Raw genomic sequence first — 20,160 nt, forward strand, 5'->3', positions numbered from 1 at the left:
CCAGCAGGGAAAGCAGCTGGCTCTAGCATGTGGGGCTTCCCTCCCTGCTGTGCTAGTGCCAGGGCTGTGCGTGAGGCAGGGAACGCCGGTGATACAGGTGGCCCAGTGGAGGCTGCACCCTTGCTATGATGTGCAGCGCTGGTTGGATCCTGCCAGGTGCCTGCGCCCTGAGCACCCCACCTGCTGCTGCTGCGCTTGGGGTGGGGGGTATTTTTTTTTTTTAGTGTATGATTTTTTTCTGGTTCTAAGACGGCACCTCCCCCCCCCCCCCCCCACACACACAAAAGGAGTATTTCCAGGGAGGTGGGGAGTAAGGGGGGGGACTTCCAGTGGCAAAGGTCAGGGGTTAGGGGTGGGACTTCAGGTCCCAAGATGGCAACAAAGGGGCAGGGCTACCCATGCAGCCCTCGATAGCTCACCAAAGCTCGTTTCGTAGCCCTCCACCCAAAACAATTGCCTGCCCGTGCTCTAAGGCAATGCCATGAGGGCTTATTGGTATGATATGGTATTGATATTTCCTTTGTACAACTAATATGCCGTTGTACAAAGGAAAATTAAAGCTAGAACAGCTTTTTAAAAACCCATCATTTTCAGCAAGTGGAAACATGGAATGTATGTGTCAAATTCCATTCCTTGGGAACTTGTATAACTAAATGTAGTTGAATGCCTATGTAGCCATTAAAGGATTCATGTACTTTGTGCAGTTTAGCTACTATTGCTAGTTCTTGTTCTTCATTTGTGTAAATATGTGCAATTGATGTGATTTGTTCTTTTTACACTGCTTTCAGAGAATTGCCTTTCCTAGGGAATTTAGATTATGTTTTATTCAATAACATGCTTCCAGTTTATAGTAGGTCTTGATACTTCATTGCTCTGTACTTACAATGGTAGTTAACAACACTATAAATTATGTGATTTTACAGCAATTTTGCCCTAGTGCAGCTGATTACACAGGGGCCAGGGCAACAAGGAATCAGATCTTGTATGCAGAAAACTGTTGAATATAAACCATTTTCAGCATAGAGCTACTATTGTGGAAAACTTTACAGACCCTGAAATAACTTAACCAAGCATGTTCGAGTTCTTATCCAAGATCTGTCTCCTCTAATAGTTGCATCCTAAGCCCAATTAATAATTGAAAAGGTTGAAAGGGAAGAAAGTACAAAGGAAAGAGCAATAAGAAATACATGAACATGCTGCAGGAAAAATATGCCAGGAAGAACAGCAATTTCAGGCATATCCAGTACTATTGTTGTGTAGTGTTTAGATAACATAGAGGCAGTAATTAATGATGCAAATAGTGGATCTAACAATGGAAATGGCTCGTTGCTTCATAAATAACATGAAGAGCTTCGTGGAGCTTTCAATGAAAGAAGCTGATCACTTGGCAGCAGGCACTGATCCAAGTTACGTAATATTAATGTAAGCTATTTCTTCATCTACTGGGTTTTCTTCTTTGATATCAGACATGCAGATTCTCTTGAGCTCTTTTTAGTTTCATAAACTGTTTTGGGACATAGATTCTGTTCCAAACTCAGGACATTCAGGATGTATTTTTCAAAAGTTTTTTGTTGGCCTAACTTTGCTCCTTAATGAAGTCAATCAGAGTTTTGTCATTGGGAGAATAAGTTAATACTGGGCACTTCTGAAAATCTAGTCCCTACCTTTAGAATGCTTCTTGTGTGTGGAATTGGTGGTTTCCCTTCCTTTATCATAGGCATTTTCATGTAGGCAAATTATGTTCCAACTGTTAGTATTTCTTCAGACTAAAGTGTTCACTAAACTGGTGGTGATAATGGGGAGTATTCGAGAGATAAAAAAGAGTTTATTCTCAAGGTACAGCATAATTCATAAGGCAAAGGTCAACCTGTGTCTTGATGTTCACTTTAAATCATAAGTTATTTGGGTAAAGATTCTGTTTTTCTATGTGCTTGTACATTGTCTAGCACAATGAGGGTCCTGATCCAGATGTTAAACCTTTTGTATTGTCACAATATAAATATAAAATAACAACAGTTTTTGCACAACCTGAAACACCTCTCTGAAGTTACTAGCTACAGCACATTTATGCAGTTTAATGGTCATCAACACCTGGAAAGCTGCTAACGCTTCTCTTGTCTCTTCCTCACTTTTCTTCTTCCAAAGAAACCCAGTTATGGCAATGGGCTCTTCTAAACCCCATTCTTCATTTTACTAAACTTATTGATGCTGGAAAATAAAAGGGGAAGAAATAACCTAGGCTGCAAACAGACACTGTATTTACCTCAGCATAAACCATTTTATCCTGGGACAAAGTACAAACATGTCCATTTCTGCTGTCCCGGTATAATCCTAAAGAAGTTTCCTGGATAAGAGGTAACAGTTTAACCCAGGATATTGCAAAGTAAGCCTGTACAATTATCCCAGGATTGCATCATTGAATAAATGGCAGAAAAGCAACACTGCATTTAGCTGCTCACTAAACCCTGATTAGAAGGACATGTTGTACGTGTCAATCCTGGAATATTTTTGTTCTGGGTCAAATGCAGGCACAGTTTATCCAGGGATAAATCCAGCATCTGTTCCTTGCTCTAATGTATTACTTCAGAATTCCTATAGGTGTGCTAGTTGTTTCACAAAATGGGATAAATACTTGCCCAAAAGAGCCTGAATCTAAATAGTTGATAAGATGGACAAGTTATATACCCTGGAGTAAGACAAGGTAGGAAGGACATGGGCTGTACCCATGGGCCTGGGAGATTAATCAGTGTTCAGGTAATGCTCATATATGTAGGTAAGTTTGCTGCAGGTGTGAATTCACAGAAGCCTGTTTAAACAACATTTGTAATGTAACAGGAAGTTGTAGAAAATCAGAGAAAGAGATCAGAAAGCACCTGGGGGATGGCATTGTTGGGAGAGCAGAGGAGGGCATGGAAGGAAAAGCTTACTGCTGTAGGGGTGAGCTGTGTGATGTGAGACTTTGAGACAGAGAAAGCATTTGAAATTTGCTGCATACACCTGCAAGGAGCTATTGTGATCCTACATGGATGGTCTGTGAACAATCAGATTAGCTTTCCTTCACATTGCTACTGAGATTTTAAAGATATATTTAGACCATAAAAAGTTTGTATATATTGGCAGCCACAAGATAAAATACTCTGCAGCAGAAATTGGAAGGTTCACTATCTCCACAGAATATAATAGATATTAGAGACTGTTCCTCTGGAAAAAGAATGTACTGTGCATAGGACTAGGAACATTAAAATGTATTTTATTTATTTGCTACACTTTGAAATGAATCCCTAGAGAGGCTGACATGAATTTAAATGACTAGGGCATGGAAATAATGGAATTTTAAAACAAGTCACATATTAGTTGTGGCTGAATTGTTTTATAACTTGTTTGTGTCTTGGCATTTGAATAGCTCCATTGTACCATTTTGGTTCAATTAGTGATTTTGTAGTGTGCACCAATGTTCCAATTTAGGCTTTGCTGCATCTAACCATCAATAGTCTCTACAGTTCTGTTTGGCTTATTTAAAATTTCCTTTCATAAAAGACTAACATTTAAATATTTAATGTAACTCTTATCTTCTGAGCAGTTTAAGATCATTAGCTACTCCCATAAAATCACTTTGACTGTAGGAAGTATTTTCCAGTTAAAGAATTGCATTTTGCAGTTAAAGAATTCCACAGATTTCTTTCCTTTCATTAAGGAAATTAAACAGATATCAAGAACAATGTGAAGAATCTGAAAAACGGATGAAAGTAAGGGAACAGCAAAGATTCTACTCAGTCCATGTCTTGTTTCCTTCCTCCTGAGCGTTGCCATACTTAGACCCCCAGGCTACATCCATATGTGCGTTGATTTTTGGTTCCCGGGGACAACTAGCAGTGGCACACCTTGTGCCATTGTTAGTTGTCTCTGGGGAACGCATGTGCCACATGCAGCAGGTTACCCTGGGTAGGGTAGGGGAGGCTGGGGCCAGCACTGGGCAGGCCCCAGCAGCTTCACCTGGGGTCCTGGAGGCCTCGTGGGGCTGTGGCCGCAGCAATCCAGGTACGCAGAACCTGGCCAGCAGATGGAGCATGACTGGGCAGCCAGGTTCCAGTTTTGAGGATATCCAGGGGTCAAAAAAACCCCTGTACTGCTCCCTTGAAGTGCAGAGTAAAGCTGAACACGCACGGCTACACTGATTTGGACACAGACCTAAAGTAGTTGCTGGAAAATAACCAGTTAATTAGTAGTTTCTGGAAAATAATTAGTAAGTGTATTACTGTGATTTGTTTTCTTTGGGGTGTTAATTCATTAATACGACTTACTTGGGTATGTCTAAATCTTAAACTTTATTTAGGAGCAGGACTTGAAAAATAACCGATTTGAATACAGTCATATGTTTTCTCTCAATACAAGGAAGATCTTTCTGCCTGCTGTGCTTAGTTTCAAAGTCCAATGTTTTAATTAAAAACACTGTTTACTCTTCATTTTGTTCTCCACTATACAAGCACTGCACCAGCTGTAATCAAAAAACAGTTCTATGAAAGCATGCTTTTGAGAACCCTGGAAGTTTCTAATCTTTGACAACTGTTGTAAAGTGATCCTGTCCATGCTTGACTGACACTCGAGCTGCAAATTATTCAAAGTGTTCAGTAAGCTTGCACAGAACAAAGTCCAGAAGCAATGTTATCTCAAGAATCTGACATTAAAAAGTATGCTGTTTAATTTGGAAGCAGTTTAGCTAGAGTTGATCTGCAAAGCAAAACAGACAACAAATTGTGTCCAACATGTTATGCTCCTTTCTGATGTGTTAAGATAATTATTCCCTTTAAAAAGTCTTAATTTTTCCTATTAGGGTTATCAGTTTGTGACTTTCATTTTGCAGCTAGAACATGAGCTATTTTTGATAGATCTGGGAAGCTGGCATCTTTGGGATCACAATTTAAAGCACAGCCCACTTTGGGAAGTTCAGGTTTCAGATTTATGTTGATAAAACGTGAACGGTGATACTACATATTTTAAACTGAAATCTGGACTGTTTGGGGCTTTAGACTACTATCACAATTTTCAACCTGGAGACATGATGTCAACAGCATGGTCCTTCCAGACTGCCAAAGCCCACCAGCAAAACGGAAGGAAGTGAGTCATAATTCTTTTGTCACAAAAAGACAGGAAACCAAACAAAAACAAGCCTCTAAGTTAGATACAATATACTCTGAAAAAAAAAAGCCAAAGCATTGAAAAATAATAAACCAAACTGTCCCTAAATAAGAAAGGTTCTTAATGCCTGGTGAATCCAAATTCATAACAAAATGTAAATATAGACTTTCAATATACACATATAAGTAGCTGGCATCAGATATTAGTAGAGGGATATTGTTGAGTGAGACCTCCTAGCTCTTAAGTTGTTTTTTAATAGATGTGGTGAACACCGAGCTGGTGCTCTTAGACCAATTCCTAGAGACCATTTGCTCACAGGGTAGTGTTGGTATTTTTGGTAGCGTGGACAGAGAGCTTGGTGTAACATACACAGAGAGCAAACTGTTCTCTCATCCCTAGGGAAATTCCTTCCAGTATGGGTGGAAGAAGAGGATACAGTCGCACAACAGAGCAGAAGAAAGCTGCACTTGGGTCTTTGCCTAAATCAGACCTTACAGTTGCAGCACTTCTTTAAGATTATTATTTCAAATGTAATAGCAGCTAACAGTCATCATAATGACATGGGGGTCTCTCTCTGCAGTCCCATAACCAAAGGATGGAAGGGGAATCAGACAGAGATGGGAACTTGTCTCTCCCCTACTTTCTCACCTACTCTTCATACTCTGCTTTGTGCTGTCCTTTCACAGCATCTGATGAAGTGAACTCATAGGAAAACTTGTGCTCTCTACATACAGATTATTTAGTTAGTCTACAGAGATGCATATATATCTACCTGCCTTTTGACTGACCTCAGACTACCTCTCAACCTACCAAAGGTCTCATAGTAGGTTGGTGGCAGAGTCATGATGGAACCCATATCTGAGTCCGTCTCTTGCTCTAGCCACTGAATCAGGCTGTTTTTTTTAAACACCTAAGAGCATAATAATTGCCATTTAGGGGGTTGGACCATCTAGTCCAGCTTCATGTGTCTCACAACAGGAGAGAGTGGATGCTGAAAGAGAGACTAATCCCCAGGGTTTTTCCTCTGTTCTTCTCTCACTTGCAGCCTCCAGTATATAAGGCCCAGGAAGTTCTGATTCAGAGGCTATGCACCAAACTCCCACGCTCAATAGCTACTTTCCTCCAAGAATTTGTTGAATCCCTTTTTGAATCTGTCTAAACTATCAGCTTCCACCACATCTGGTGGCAACAAAGTTCCCCACTTCAGTGACACACTATGTGAAGAGTTTCCTTTTGTTGGTGTTCAACTTCTGACTTCGTTTCATGTTGTGACCCCCTCATTCTTGACTTGTGAGAGAGTCGATAATAAATCCCTACTGACTTTCTCTTTGCCATTGAGTATTTTCATAAAATCATAGAGAAGTTGGGCTGGAAGGGACCTACAGGGATCACCTCATTCAACCCCCACCTGAGACAGGATCATCTCTCCCCAAACCATCCTATACTAGAAGATAACCCCTTATCATGCTGCCCCCTCTTTTTCTAAACTGACCAGGCCTGGCCTCTTTAGTCTCTCCTCATACGGAAGCCCCTCCATACTGTTGATAACCCTTGCAGTCCTTCTCCACCTCCTCTACCTCTCCTAGATCACTGTTGAGGTGCAGGGACCAAAACTGGGCACAGAAATTGAGGTGTGGGTGCCCCACTGACTGATCAACGACCAAAGTGACACTGGGCGCATCTACATGCTCATTAGTGTCTTAGATACTGCGCATTTAGTTTAGTACTTGCTTAATGAAGTACTAAACACGCAGTACTTAAAGTTACTGTGCAGTAGTGCTGGCACAGTGTAGCGATGCTTACTGTGTGTGAGCCTAATAACGCTGCGCAGTAAGCTAGTAGCCTGATTTTTGCTGTGAGATGCTACTGCACAGTTATTAGCAGGGTTTGATTTATACTTTGACTCTTAGGGGAATTTGGAAAAAAAATTAAACTGATTCATTAGAAGGAGCAATCCGATAGGAGACCTCCCCCCCCCCGCCCCCATTATGATTTTCAAATCTTACAGGGGGCTCTCATCTCTTGGGGGGGCGGGGCTCAGACCCCCCTAGTTCCCCCATAATTCGCACCCTGGTTATTAGGCTAATACACAGTAAGGGCATTTTTACACATGCATGAGTTGCAGCACTGAGCACTTTGAAAAGCGCCCAGCACTACGCAGCACGCAGTTGGATAAATGGCAAAATGCGCATCAGTGCTGAGAAAAAGGCAGCAGTGCACTTTTGAATTAAAACACCTCGGAGGGGCTTTAGTTCAAAACCACACCGCTGCCATTTTCTGCACGCTGACGTGCATTTTGCCACTTATACAACTGCACACAGCGCAGCACAGTTCACCTCAGCTGGTGTGCAGGGCAGGCTCAATTAATCAAATCTGCTCCAATGCTGGGGATCTCCAGCGTGTTGCTGGGAAAAATAGTATGTGTATAAATGCCCTAAGCGTCTGGTGTAGATGCACCCACTTACTGTTCTTTCTGCCCTTCCCTTCCAAACATCCCTAGCATTTTGTCTGCTGTTTTGGCAGCAAGGGGGACCCTAGGGACAAGTGGACCTCAGGGATGGGTGGCTTCAGGAAGCTACCCTTGCTCTCACCCCTGAAGCCAAACCTTCCAAGGCTAGGGAGGAAGGGGCTGGCTTGTGCAGGCCCTGTGAAGGCAGGGATGGATACACACTTGTTGTTTTTAAAGAAATGTTTCATGTTCCAAGCCAAATCTAGTCCAAATCTGTGAGTCAGTCCAGAACCATAAGTGGCCCTACAACTCCCAAACATCCTCCCCCCTAGGGGCTTCAGATATTTCCGAATCCTTTTGGTGAGCATCCTATGTGCAGGCCCAAGCCTAGAGGCTGGGGTTCAGATGCCCCCAAGTTTCACCTGCCCTCAGCCATAGGGCCGCAGGAGCTTTCCATTTCCATAAAGTAGGCTTCAAGCCCCAACACCTGGGCGGGTACTGAACCACGCCAGATGAACAGTTGTCCCCGGAGTGCTTAAGGAAAACTGCCTTCATGACCCCAGACACATGGTGTTTCCCCCGCCAGGGATGAACACTCACCCCGCTCCCCATGGCTGGTCCATGCTCCCAGCTTGGCTGCAGGCGGGGAGCAGGGAGCGGCGGGCTGAGTCAGGCGCCTCCCGCGGTGACTCCGCCCGCCCGGCTCCCCCCTCCGCTCACACCTACTGTCCCGGGCGAGGCTGGGACCGGTATTTCCTGTTCCCGGGGCGGGAGCTGCGTGCCGCGGGGAGCGCTGCGCTCCGGGACCGGGACCGGGACCGGGACCAGGAGAGTCTCTAAAGGGGCTCGCAGCGGCGTCCACCTGCCGGCCGGCGCCAGAGCAGCGCCTCACCGCCGCCTCCTGCGGGACCGCGCCGGCTCTAGGCAAGTAGCGCGGCCGGGAGGGAGGGCCCGCACGGCGCTGTCTCCCCGCTCTCCTGGGCCGGGCCGGGCCGGGAGCAGCTCCCGGAGAGGAAACCCCCGCCCGGGCTCGTCTCCTCCGCCGCCCGTCTGCGGGCTATCGACCCGAGCCCGAGTCCTGCTCGGCGGCGCTGGGCGGTGCCCGGCTTGTGGCTGTAGGCAGCTGCTGCGAGCCGGCTCCTCTGGGCAGGACGGGCCGGGCCGCGCCGCGCCGCCGCACTGCCTGGTGGGCTCCGCACCGCCGGGTGCTGGGACGGCGCAGCGCCCGCTGCTCTGCTCTGCTCTGCTCTGCCGGTGAGAGTGCCTGCGGGGAGCACGGCCACCTGTGGCTCCGGAATGACTCCAACGGGGCTGGCTAACTTGACCGGGGATACGGGACATTTTTCCTTATTTAAAATAAATAAATAAATAAATGTATATATTATTACTTTCATTATTATTCTAAGATTCATATTACCACTATGATTGCTATATTCAGTTTAGACTATTCTAAGATGCATATTGCCACTATGATTGCTATATTCAGTTTAGATGATAGACTTATAGCCTATCACCTAAATTGAATATAGCAATCATAAGTCATAGAATAATAATGAAAGTAATGATATTATTTTTCCCCCCCCCTTTTTTTTTAAGGAAAAATGCCCCATGTAATCATAGTAGTAATATGAATCTTATAAGTCTGTCATATAAAATGAATGTAGTAAGCATTGTGGTAATATGAATCTTCGTATGGTAATTGTCCATCGAATAATAATGAAAGTAATAATATTCTATCACCCTTCTTACTCCATGTGTATTATATTATTAATATAACTGCCTTCCTATCCATATTCTTCTGTTACATGATTAATATTTCTAATGTTATATGAATATTCTATTCTCCTGAGTGTCAGGTATCATCTGACCTCAGCTGTCTTTCCTGCCCAAGTGCAGGGAGGGCTGGACTCAATGGTCTTGTGAGGTCCCTTCTAGCCCCTATTGCACTGACTCCCAACCTCGGAGCACGACCCAAATCAGGGTTGCGAAGGAAGGGCCCACACACACATGCACATGCAGAAGCACACGTGTGGTGGGCAGGCAGGGCGGCGCACCACGCACAAAGGGGGCAGTGGCGGTTCCCCTTCCCCCAGGCTACCACCACCGCACTCTGCTCCCACCAGCCCCTACAGCGCCGGGTCAGGAGGTCCTGCTGGTGGCCAATTTAGGGTCACAGCAAAAAAAGGTTGGAAACCGCTGCCCTAACATCTATGAACCTATGATTACTATTACTAATATCCTATAATCGTGTCATAGAAGCCTATTCTTAGAATATTAGTAATAGAAGCATATTCAGTATTACTAATATTCTGGGAATGTGGTTCTATGACATGATTAATATTACTATTATTGCCATTATATACTAATACTATTATACTGTATGATTAATGTTGCTACTAGTCTATGACTATTCTTGTTATATGATGAATATTGTTATTCTATGAATATTATAATTATTATTCTATTCTGTGATGATTTATTATTATTCTGTCCTATGCTTAATATAGCTATTATTATTCTATGAATGTTGTTGTTCTGTGATTGTTGGTGGCGCTGCTGTTGTTGGTAATCATTGTTATCATTATTAATAACAACAGTAATAATAATACTGGATCCAAACCTCCCCCTCCCCTTGTGAACATCTTGCAGGCAGTGTGGAAGGTTTGCTCAGCCTTCAGGTTTCCCAGTAGCACTGTAAGGACCCAGGTTTAGGGGAATCTGAGCTATGGCTCTGGATCCTGCAGTTTACACCCAGCTCTTGCTCTACTGTGTGCCTGTCTGGTCAGGGGACATTGGATTGAGTGTGGCTGCCTGGTGTAGGGCAGTGATTGTCAGCCAAGGTGCCATGGGACCCTGGGGTGCTTTGAGATGCTTTCAAAGGTGCAGTGGGGTGACACACAGTGTTAGCATTGTTAGGCATGTAAACCTGATTCACAGGCGAAAACCAGAGATTTTAAAAAGAAGTCCACAGTTGTGACCTTTCTGCTCAGAAAAAAAAAAGGTCTATTTATTTTTCTGTAGTCAAGAAAAGGTGATTGTCAGTTGGGGTGCCATGGGACCTTAGAGTGCCTTGAGAGTCTTTTGAGGGTGTGGTAGGGTGCCACAATGTTAACACTGTTAGATATGCAAATGTGACTCACAAGAGAAACCCAGAGATTGTGGTAAATTTCTAAATTCTTTGCAACAGAAAAACTGCTCTGCTATTTTTCTGTAGTAAAGAAAAAGAGTGAAAACTAAAAGCTGGCATTTTCCAAAGGATGTCTCAAGTCTACAAATGTTGAGAACCACTGATGTAGATAGTTTGTTTAATTTCATGTTTGAGGCAAAGCTGCAATACAGTGCTTCGTCCTTGTTTTAGGTAGGAGGAGCTTCTCAGTAACACAGCCTCTCACCTGGGGAGGGGAAATAGAAACAAGCTGCTTTACAGAGGGATGATCTTTTCTTTAATAGGATTAAAGGACTACTGTATATATTTCTGTTCCCACAATAAGAACTTTCAGTAGGACAGTGATACTACATGGGATGGAGAGATGTCATGAGCAAATCAGCTTGGTTGGGTTTGTTTTTCTTCTTTAGAGGTGCGGAAGGCAGCTGAGTGATAGCACACTGAGGTCATGAGGATTTATGAATGTCTTTACAATAGGAAGAATTTTTTTAATCTGTTCTGGCAGATCCCAACTGAATTCCAGCCATACTTGAAACTATTACTTGCTGGGTCAGAGGAGGTTTCAAGAAGTCAAAGTATTTTAGATACAAGGTGCAAGCAATTTAGGGATTTAGGCTAGAGACAGAATTACACACAAACCAGTATAAGTAATTGAAAACTGGTTCAAATCTGTAATACACCAGAAGTTTGGTGCATATAAACTGCTTTCAAAAGGGCTTATACCAGTTTAAGATAAGCCTGGATGGAGGTAGCATCAGACTTAACTGATTTAGGTTAAATCGGTCTATTAAACTTCTTTTGTCCAAGAACTTGAACCAAAGAACAAAGATAACTCAGTCCCCCAGCATCCCAGGGTGCTTTGCACCTCCCCTGCCAACCCTCCCTTGCAGGATGGGCAGCCTAGCCTTGGTCCAAGCTGTCTGCTCTAGCATCCCCTGGTTTCTGGCCTGGGCCATTGCAGGCATGTGGCTCTGTCAAAAGTGAATGTCTGTTCACTTACTTCTCGGTTCAATCTATGCGTCTTAAACTAACCTGCAAAGACTGAATTGATTCAGCCTCAGGCTTTTTGACTGTCTGTACAATACTGCCAGAATGACCTGATAATTTTTCAAGTTAACTTCCTATGAATTTCCTCCCCTTCCCCTCCTTTTCCTATTTTTGTCTAGGACAGAGATCTCTTGGTAGTCTTAAATATAAACATACATGTATATTACATTGCACATTTGGACAGCCCAAATCCGCTATTTAGTACCAATATTGGTAAAAACAGTATCAGACCTACCTTCAAAAAACAAGTTAAGTAGGCAGTATGTAAACTGGTTAAGAAGACTAGGGTTACAAGAGCATTTGAAAAATCAAGTCTTAAAGGGCCTTGCTCCAGTAGAGGCCACCAGCAGCTACTGGGTGTGGCCTGAGAAAGGAGGCCATTGAGAGTGACTGGAATGGTGGAGTGAGCTTGTGATGATAATCAATCACTTATGGTTGGGACTAAATTAGGGGTTTAAATGACTTTCCAAAAGCCATTTAGAACTGATGCTGATGTCTTTGCTCTTTGCTTATGATTTATTACTGTTGAGCTTTGAACATTATACAAACATACCATCCCTTTTCTGAAGATCTTGCAGTCTACTGTCTGAAGCTGTCTGTTCCAAGCAGATGGATCCCTCACAGGGCTGTATTCAGAATCAAGGCAAAATGTATCTGGAGAGCAAAGGTGGGGGTGACTTACTAGCTCTTTGTGATTTAAGTTTATACTCAGTGATAGGGTGTGCATCCCAAACAGTGAAAAGGAAAGTAATTGCTTTAAAAAATGGAAGGAATTGCATGCCTTTTTTTTTTTTTCCCCAAATGTTACTGCATGTAAACTACTTGGAGTCACCGTATGTACTCCAATTAAAAGATGAGGGTTTTTCCCCCATTCGACATGAGGGATATGGGGGAAAAAAAACCCTTCATCCTACAATGGAGTATCAAGGGGCCTGGGGCAGGCAGCTGCTGCAGCTCTGGCCCCAGCCCTGGGTTAGAGCTGAAGCTGCAGCTGCTACCTGTCCCTCTTCCACTCCTCCCCTGCTGTCTTGGGCCCCCCTCTGCCCCATCTCCCCCTGCACCATTCTCCCTTCTCTCTGCTACACCTCCTTTTACCTTTGCTCTGGTGCTGGCAGGTTCCGTTTCCACTGCAGCCTAGAGCAGGGAGAGCAGCCCTGCGCTGTAGCTCTCCACTGCAGCTATGGGGCCAGGCTGGAGCTGTGTTCTGTGTCCCAGGCTGCAGCAGGGACAGAGCCTGCCAGCAACAGAGCAAAGGTTAGGGGGAGGTGGAGGGGCAGGCGTTGGGGGAGCGGGAAGGGGAGTGAAGGAGGGAGGCAGGGGCTGGGACTCAAGGCTTTCGGGACAGAAGTGTTGCAAAGGAAGGGGAGAGAAAGGGGTGTGGGAAGGGAGAGCAGGGGCTGAGACTGCGGCGGGGGTGGGGGGGCAGAAGCAGAGGGAAGGGGAGGCAAGGGGCTGAGGCTGTGGGGCACAGGCACAAGGGGAGGTTAGTGGCAGGGGGGACAGGTGGCAGGGGCAAGCTACATGGCTCTCCCACTGCCTACCCCCAATTGCCTGCTCCATTATTGCCCCACTACTTCCTGCCCTCCCCACTGCCTCCCCACTGTCTGTCTGCCCACTGCCTCCCTTACCACATACCCTTCACTGCCTCCCCCACTGTATGTTCCCCCCCAACCACCCGACTCATTATTACCTCCATATTGCCTGTCCCCCCACTGCCTGCAGTAGTGAAGGGGACAAATATAAGATGGTCCTCCAATAATTAGATTCCATACATGGAAAACATACATTTTTCACAAATAGAATTTACTTATTGGCGGGGTCACTTTAAATTTAGGGTCATCTTGCATTTGGGTAAACGTGGATCATCTTCAATAAGCATAATCTAAATGTTTCTTAAAATTGGCTCTGTACAATTTACAGATTTCCTTCAAAAAGCATCTTATTTTTTTGAGCAAGCTTGTTGCCTTTTTTTTTTTTTTTTTTTTGTCTTCCATACAGAGATCATTTGGTTATAAACTTTTTTTAAGAGGGGGAGGGGAGGTTACCAGACTGTCCCTTATAACTGGAAGTCACCTTATACTGAACATAGTGGAGCAGATATTTGCCCATTTTACATTGGGCATAGGCTTACTTTTCCAAATGCAAAACTTGTGGTGAGTACAGCTGCAAAGCTAGGGAATTATATTTTTAAAGGAGCCCAGTCTGAGTGAAAACTGATCATAATATTGGGTAGAAAGCATAATCTCTTCAGCTCTTCTCCAAGGAGGCATCACAATAATTGAGCCTCTGATGCTTCTTGATTGGTTAATCTTCCCTTTCTCAGCTCATAAGGACAGTCAAAGGTTTTTTCTTTCTGTGGTTATATAGTCCTGAAATGAAGTCAGGCAGAAGGCAGGGTAGAGTTGCACCTTATAGACTAAATCAGAGAGAGCATAAACTTTCATGAGCTGAGCGTACTTCATCAGATGTTGTGAAAGGACGTGCATAAAGCAGTGTATAAATTGGAGAAAGATATTTGAATATATACTATATGTGTGGTATGTACCATACATAATCATCCTAGGAGAGAATTTCACTTCCATTTGCTCTTTAACAAAGCAAAGGTACACCTTCCTTTCTTCTCCTTTCCCCACAAAAGGAAAGATTTCAACTTGTGACAGAATATTGTTTTATGCAAAAGATTCAGATAAATGCCTTCCCCCCTCCCAAACTATCAGTTTTCTACATTTAGATAAAAAATATTTCTGTAATGAAGTCTGGAGGTGTCTGGCAGTAACTTCATTTAAACATAAAACTGTGAGTCTTGAAGAAATATGTGGATAGAATCCCATTTCTTATCATTCAGAACAGCTCTAGTCCTCTTACATTTTCTGATGCTATTAATGTTTGGACTTTTTTTAATGCACAGTTTCACACTGTGATCAAACTTTGATGTCCGTGACTATATATTGTGTGTGTTTGTGTATATATGTTACACAAACACACATCTAGTGAATACACGGACACACACATATTCTTCATATAATATTCACTATGTGTAATATACCCCCCCTCACCTCATATATTCTTTGTTACAGGGCAGATGGAAGTGACATTCTCTCAGAATGTGTTACCTTAATTGCTAGAGCAGCAGTATTTCCATTCTAAGAGATTATAGCAGCATAACTTGCAGCAACATCTATTTACATCATATTCTCCACCTTATAACAATTTGAGTACTATCCGTCATTTTAATTCAAAAGAAGATAGGTGCACAATTGCAGAGAAACAGCCACAGTGGATTGGGTTTGGAATAACTTTATTTTTTCTGAATCATACATCTTGTTTAAAACAAGCATGGAAGCAGCAGGATTAGTTGAGTTGCAGTAAATTTAATGAATCTGACAGGCCTACCCCTTGATATCAGATAATTGCATAAGGCCTGTGGATCTTAATCCCAAAATGCACTGAATTTGAGCAAACCTCTGATGGTTTTTTAAAGACAGGCTAACCAGTCTGCCAGCAAAACAGATAGGAGGCATGCATGTGGTATGATTTTAACAGGGCACATGTTTGAATTAGGCCTTGCCTATGTTAAGAAAACATGAACAAGTGTAACTATCCAGTGAACATTTTCTGTTCTGACTCTCATTTTGTCCTGCGACAACCCATAGCAGTTCACATAAACCACAATAAAAAAAATCTTTATATGTTTGCTTTTTTTTTTCACTTGCAGGTCCTGGGGTCGAAAACTATATATACACACATTTTAAGTGTGAAGTTTTAAAAGGGTTGTTGCCTTTTCCAGAACTGAACCTCTCTACTTGATGCCCTTTCCTAAACAAAAGTGTTTAAGCCATGCCCTCCCACTTGACTCAAATCTAACCTTTTTCTTGGGGAAAAAAATGTCTTCAATGGAGGTTCCTTAGATCTGTTAAACTTTACAATATTCTCATTTCTTTAATCTGATGTCTTTAGGACCCCTTGCTATCCTTTGAAGACCATCCCACTGTACAACTCATTTCATGTCAAGCAACTGAATTAAAGTAGTGTTCCACTTGCAATATAGATGGGCCTTAGCAATACCAATAAAATGTGACCTGTGATTATATGTAGCTAGTTTTGTTGTCTGAAGAACCATATTTAACAGTTGAAGTACTTTATTTTTGAATATTACATAACACAACAGCAAGTAGAGTTTTGTGATGATATTATTTCCTTATCCAGAATTGAATGTTGTTTAGTTTTCATTCAGCTGTGGAGGACTGCAGAGAATTTAAGACTAGCTGGCTTTTTTCCCCCTACTAGTGTGCACACTACTAGTCAAACCTATCCAAAGAAGATTTTATTCACCTGCTATGATGAACCAACAAACCAACCCTGTCATTAGACCACTTTCTTAAATATAGCTGTTTTTAATTCAGTTTAATATTAAATTTCCCCTAAACAGACACTCCACTTCCTGATTTTTATATGTATGCATTTTCTCTGCTGGTTCCCTGAAGTCATGCTGAAAAAGAATGTGCAAGTCACTTTGAGCTCCTGTTAGAGAAAACAACCATAAAACCTCTTTGACATTATACATAGAAAACTGTAGCCTAGAGCAGGGATGGATATCTTCCTTCTAGCATCTGCTTCATCAGCTCTCTGCTTTTAATAGCCAGCAGATTTGACTTGCTGTGCTGTGGTGTCTCTAGCCTCCTTAGCACAACTTTTGTATAAGCTGATTCTAAGACACTCTGGGAACATATGGACAGGGGATATTTTAAAGGGAAAGGTCAAAAGCTTTTGCAAAAAAGGAAGCAATTCAAGGGAGTTTCCATGTTCCTGAAAAATAAGGGCAAGGCTCTTGAAATATTATGCTCAGTCATGATGATATTTCTGAGTGTGCATGTGTTTTTTAGGTTTTTTTTTTTAATCATTTTTTTTTTTTATGATATAGAAAATGTGTGTGCAGCATGTTCTTTTTCTTTGTCCCTGCTATAATATTATATTATTAATATTATATACTACATAGATAGTTGTTAGATGTTATGGGGTGCATGGAAACTAATTTATCTTTCATCTCCAAGATCTTTTTGGTACTGGGGAAAAAAAGTTTTGCCAATTTTGGAATCAGTGGTGCGTCTATGCGAGGTACTAAATTAATGCACGTTAGGCTGCCCTACTGCACAGCAGCACCTTTGTACATTTTTGAAGTGATTCTTAATTCTCAGTAAACTATTTTACTGCACATTGAAGGGTCATGTAATAAATTGACATTACGCCAACGTGCAGTAAAATAGTCTACTGTGCATTAAAGCATACATGTGGACATACCCAATATCAATTGTTTTTCCTCCCCACCAGCTTAAGGGGAAGTAAAATGACTAGGCACATCTACATGTGCCTCTTAAGCAGGCTTAACGTAAAAGTGCCATTTTTAAGGCGTATTAAGGGCACGTGTCTACACATGCATGCCCTTAATGCACTTCAAAAATTGCAATTTAAGGCTGTGAGAGCCTAAATTTGATACCTGCATAAAGCAGGTATCAAAGTTAGGCACAAATAACTAAATTGCATTGGTGCACGTGCAGATGCACTAATGTGCATTAACATGGTGTGCATCAATGGATAGACACTGTGTTATTGTACGTTAGCACATCTGTACATGCACTAATGCATTTTAGCTATTCGTGCCTAAATTTAATGCATCTTAACACGCATTAACATGTTCACATTTAGACATACACCTAAATCAAAGGTGCATCAAGCTTAGGCGCATGTAAATACACGTGTAGACATGTCCACTGGTTAGTGAGTACAGTATCAAATCTTTGTCTTCATCCTTTGTTAAGTACTTAACATTGTGGAGTGAGGGGGGTTAACAAGCTTTCCGTAACAGGTATGCCATGATGTTTGATGTGGTCCAGGCAACAGATCAGGTCCAGTGCCCAGAAGCTCTAGGGCACTCCAAGGAGATGAGGCCATGGCCTCTGTTGCACTTAGAAGGATGTGAAAATTGTCACTTTTCTACAAACCAAGAGCCGAGAGTGTTACGATAACTCTTAGTTCTTGCTGGACTGGTCCCAGGGGGAACTGTCTGTAATGTAGACTGTCATCTTTAGTGCCCTGTCACCTTGTCAAACTTATTTTAAATTTTCTTGAATCACAGATCACTATCCTAGTGTGCCCTTGGTCAGTACAGAATTTTACAGTGATTTTCATTGGCATTCTGCTCTTTTGCATTCCCCTTCTCCCTCTTCCTCTTATGCAGGAAATCTTACGAAGAGAAAGACAAGGTGACTTGGCGGTCATAATACTTGTGTCAAGCCTCTATTAGAGTTTACATAGCATAGTCAATGTCTTGGAGATTCTTCTTTAGCAGGAATGATGCACTGAATTGTTGGTGAGGGCCTGAAAATAGAGATTAAAATGATGCTGGGAACTGACATTTTCTAATGTATAAAATTCAGTAGTTGTGAGAGTGCTTTTGAATACTCAGTTGAAAGAGTTTCATAGATGGTTCCAGGAAAACATTGGGATGTATATTCTTTTTTTTCCCCTTCTATATCTTACATAGAGCTGGGGCAAATAGTCATATGCACAAAGTGGATTGCCTTTTTTAAACACATTTGCTTTGGTTGTGTGTTCACCCCTTTTTTGTTGCTGGCTGCTTGTAAATATTCATGCAGTTACATTTCACAGATTGATTAATCCTAGAAGGCAGATTTTAAATCTATTGCCAAATACTCATTCTGATTCTGAGTTGATTTAGTCACGGAACACAAACCATACTTGATCAAATCCATATAAGCATCACATACTGGACAAGTCACAGAATAAATAAAATGAAGGGGATGGGGAAAGGCAGACAAGGTTCCTTGGGTGAATTTGATATCTTTTATTAGACCAACCCAAATGGTTGGAGAATAGTTATTAAGCAAGCTTTCGGGTTCAAAAACCCTTCGTCAGGCTAAGGAAGCTTCAGCAGTTGGTGTGTGCTCTTCCTGGATGGAATGAAAAGTAAAGAAGCCAGGGGCTGGGCTGGGAAGTCAGTTGCCAGGCAGATTGTAACGTATCAAAAATCCAATGTCTATGTTTAGTCCCAGAACTCTAGTATCCAGCAGGTTGATGAAATGGAGCTCATAGGCTCGTCTCTGGGAAGTGCTTTCTAATTTAAGATACCAAATATAGTTGAAAAAATAGTGTCTTTGAATGTGTTGCAGAGGCTAAATGGAATTTTGTGAGGCTGGACTGGAGGGGATCCTTTTATTATATTAGATGATTCATTTAGCTCTAGCACTCAAAAATTTGCTCCTATAACAAATAAGAGATGTGAGATGATTTTTTTTTTTCCGTGTCCCCTGCCCCCGGCCCCCGAAATACTAGTCTTGGCTTTGTACTCAGTAGAATCAATAGTAAGATTTTCAGAGAGTTCAGAGGGAGATTTGGAATGCTACCTGAAAATCCCAGGTGAAATAATTGGGTTGGGTTGAGACTGTGACCATGGACCAGGGCTGATCTTGACCTGGCATCTAACAGAATGAAATATTTTAGGTGGTAGAACTCCTATCAGTTCTGTATCTATTTTTTTTTTCTCCGTAATGCTGAGAGATGCAGGTTATTCCAGAACTTGATAAGGCTGTAATAAATCTTTCAGTCTTTCTGTGGTAGTGTTACAATGACTTATAGCAGTGATCATTTGAGGGAAACATACCCAGTGGTGGGGCGGTTTCTTTCATTGTAAAATGAATTGTGATTTAATATTGGAGAACTCAATTGGAGTGTTCCATAGAAGTATAGATGCGCAAATAACCAAATAGATTATTTGTAACTACATTTTCAGGTTGGTTGTTTCTCACTGTTAAAGGATGCAGACCACAATCCTTGTCACTGATCTTGGACAGTTTCAATCTTATACCGTACTTGTACTTTTCAATTGTTTCCTGTTAGTAAGGATAATCATTGTTCTTTTCATTATCCCTCAAGGTTTCAGTTTTTTTTAAATTGCAACTTGAGGAGGGAGGGGAATGATTCCTTTTCAAAAGGAAACAGTAGATGTGGGTCTATCTCAAACTCTTTGTTACAGGAGAGCTAGATGTTCAAAAGAAAACAAAGTATGTACTGATGGCTTTAAATGTCTGTGCCTTCTGATTTCACCAATACTGTAGTTGCAGGAAACTTAGTAACATCTGTTCTGTTAACTTGGAGTAGCAGATACTCATAGGACCAGAGTATCTTTTATGGCTAAAGAATACTATATTTCCTTGATCCTGAGCAAGCTTTGAATTGGGCTAAACTTTAGGGTCTTTTTCCCAACTGTATCAACTGTGAATATCTCCACAGGGAACTGTGGTGCAGTGAAAATGAAGAAGGCATCCTGATACTGCGTCCAGTACTG

The 20,160-nt window shown here is 42.2% G+C and overlaps 1 protein-coding gene and 1 long non-coding RNA gene across 3 annotated transcripts in view; one reads left to right on the forward strand and one right to left on the reverse strand.

Annotated features, from left to right (window-relative positions):
- The first annotated feature begins 8,332 nt into the window (after positions 1 to 8,332).
- The window catches only part of TJP2 (tight junction protein 2), a 103,960-nt gene continuing 92,132 nt past the window's right edge, over positions 8,333 to 20,160 (forward strand). The window contains exon 1 of one of the 2 annotated variants that reach the window (XM_019478060.2): positions 8,333 to 8,509. The gene's annotated coding sequence lies outside the window, so the exon portion shown is untranslated. The remainder of the gene's footprint in view (positions 8,510 to 20,160) is intronic. The other variant, XM_006265188.4, reaches the window with a different exon arrangement.
- LOC109280786 (uncharacterized) lies at positions 10,877 to 13,043 on the reverse strand. Its single transcript, XR_002087202.2, has 3 exons — positions 12,894 to 13,043; positions 12,352 to 12,452; positions 10,877 to 10,977 (listed from the first exon to the last, which is right to left on the reverse strand). It is a non-coding gene; the product is annotated as an uncharacterized LOC109280786 (long non-coding RNA).

The sequence above is a fragment of the Alligator mississippiensis genome, chromosome 3 (genome assembly GCF_030867095.1).
Source record: "Alligator mississippiensis isolate rAllMis1 chromosome 3, rAllMis1, whole genome shotgun sequence".
NCBI classification, from domain to species: Eukaryota; Metazoa; Chordata; order Crocodylia; family Alligatoridae; genus Alligator; species Alligator mississippiensis.